The sequence below is a fragment of the Aegilops tauschii genome, chromosome 2 (assembly GCF_002575655.3).
Source record: "Aegilops tauschii subsp. strangulata cultivar AL8/78 chromosome 2, Aet v6.0, whole genome shotgun sequence".
Classification (NCBI taxonomy): domain Eukaryota; kingdom Viridiplantae; phylum Streptophyta; class Magnoliopsida; order Poales; family Poaceae; genus Aegilops; species Aegilops tauschii.
Genome location: NC_053036.3, coordinates 475,649,644 through 475,652,424, shown reverse-complemented (window position 1 = coordinate 475,652,424; position 2,781 = coordinate 475,649,644).

Below are 2,781 nucleotides of genomic sequence, written 5' to 3'. Positions count from 1 at the left end.
TGATACAGCACTTATAGCAGTGGTTTGCTTTCTTATACTAACGGATCTCACGAAGGTTTTGCTGAGTTTTGTGTGATTGAAGTTTTCAAGTTTTGGGTTATCTTACGATGGATGAAGGAAGGGTGGAAGAGCCTAAGCTTGGGGATGCCTCGACATCCCAAGCTATTATCCAAAAATGAGCAACCAACTAAGCTTGGGGATGCCCCCGAGTGGTATCCCCGCTTTCTTCCAACAACTATCGGTATTTTACTCGAAGCTATACTTTTATTCGTCACATGATATGTGTTTTGCTTGGAGCGTCTTGTATGATATAAGTATTTGCTTGTTTTATTTTGTGTTTTAAGTCATCTATCCTTGCTGAACACACTTATTTGGGAGAGCCAAAATTATTTCATGACTTGTTAGAATTGCTCTCTATGCTTCACTTAAATCTTTTATGAGCTAGGACTTGCTCTAGTGCTTCACTTATATATTTGTGAGCATGGTGTGCATAGTATTTTTGAAGAACTGCTCTCTTGCTTCACTTAGATTTATTTGGGAGTTAGTAAAATTTTAAAGAAATTCTCTCTTGCTTCACTTAAATTATTTTGAGAGAAAGAAAAAAAATTATGCTCATGATCTTCACTTATATTTGTTTGAGCTTATGAAAAGCAACACATAAAAATTAGTCCCAAAGTGATAGATATCCAAGAAGGATAAGTAAAAAAATTCATGAAGATCATTGGACAAAATAAACTTGATTCTTAGTAATAGTTTTGAGATATGATTATGTGATATGTGAGTTATGTTGATGAGTAGTTATGCTTTAGTAAGAATATTGGTGTTAAGGTTTGTGATTCTCTATGCCCGCACGAAAGTCAATAGTCATGCAATGAAAATTATATCGTACTTGTGGTGCATTATTCGGTGTTAATTATGCTTAATGCTTGCTTATGACATTATTCGTTTCTTGGTTGGTCGCTTCTCTATCTTTTTGCTAGCCTTCATTTTGCACCAAGTATGGTCTCTACTTGTGCATCCAAAATCCTTTAAACCAGTTTTGCCACATGAGTCCACTATATCTACCTATATGCGGTATTCTTTTGCCGTTCTAAGCAAATTTGCATGTGCCATCTCTAATTTTCAAAATAAACCTCTCTTTTGTGTATTTGTTTCGCCCGCGGAACGGCAACGGGTGGCTAATATTTTCCATGGTCGATGTGTTATTCTCACGATTAGTGTTTATTCACTTGTTATTGCATGAGAGTAAGGCAAAGGTTTTAGGGATGCCTAGTCCCGAAATGCAAAAATGAATTTACTTTATGTTGTCAAATAATAAATTCTTTGGAAAGTGTTGGTATGGAAGGCACCCGTGGATACGGCTAGCCATGGAAAGTGAAAGTATGGTGGAAAAAAGGTATAAACTTTATTTTCTGTTTGGGAACCGCCTATGGCATTGTTGGGGAACGTAGTAATTTCAAAAAAATTCCTACGCACACGCAAGATCATGGTGATGCATAGCAACGAGAGGGGAGAGTGTTGTCCACGTACCCTCGTAGACCGATAGCGGAAGCGTTTAACACAACGCGGTTGATGTAGTCGTACGTCTTCACGATCCGACCGAGCAAGTACCGAACGCACGGCACCTCCGAGTTCAGCACACGTTCAGCTCGATGACGTCCCTCGAACTCCGATCCAGCCGAGTGTTGAAGGAGAGTTTCGTCAGCACGACGGCGTGGTGACGATGATGATGTTCTACCGACGCATGGCTTCGCCTAAGCACCGCTACGGTATTATCGAGGTGTAATATGGTGGAGGGGGGCACCGCACACGGCTAAAAGATCGTTGATCAATTGTGTGTCAAGAGGTGCCCCCTGCCCCCGTATATAAAGGAGCAAGGGGGAGGCCGCCGGCCAAGGGAGGAGAGGCGCGCCAGGAGGAGTCCTACTCCTACCGGGAGTAGGACTCCCCCCTTTCCATGTTGGACTAGGAGAGGAAGGGGGAAAAGGTGGAGGGGAGGAAGGAAGGGGGGGGGCGCCGCCCCCCTCTCCTTGTCCTATTCGGACTGGGGGGGAGGGGCGCGCGGCCCTGCCCTGGCCTCCTCTCCTCTCTTCCACCTAGGCCCAATAAGGCCCATTAAGTTACCGGGGGGGTTCCGGTAACCTCCCGGTACTCCGGAAAAATCCCGATTTCACCAGGAACACTTCCGATGTCCAAACATAGGCTTCCAATATATCAATATTTATGTCTCGACCATTTCGAGACTCCTCGTCATGTCCGTGATCACATCCAGGACTCCGAACAACCTTCGGTACATCAAAACATATAAACTCATAATATAACTGTCATCGTAACGTTAAGCGTGCGGACCCTACGGGTTCGAGAACTATGTAGACATGACCGAGACACCTCTCCGGTCAATAACCAATAGCGGAACCTGGATGCTCATATTGGTTCCCACATATTCTATGAAGATCTTTATCGGTCAGACCGCATAACAACATACGTTGTTCCCTTTGTCATCGGTATGTTACTTGCCCGAGATTCGATCGTCGGTATCTCGATACCTAGTTCAATCTCGTTACCGGCAAGTCTCTTTACTCGTTCCGTAATACATCATCCCGCAACTAACTCATTAGTCACAATGCTTGCAAGGCTTATAGTGATGTGTATTACTGAGTGGGCCCGGAGATACCTCTCCGACAATCGGAGTGAAAAATCCTAATCTCGAAATACGCCAACCCAACAAGTACCTTTGGAGACACATGTAGAGCACCTTTATAATCACCCAGTTACGTTGTG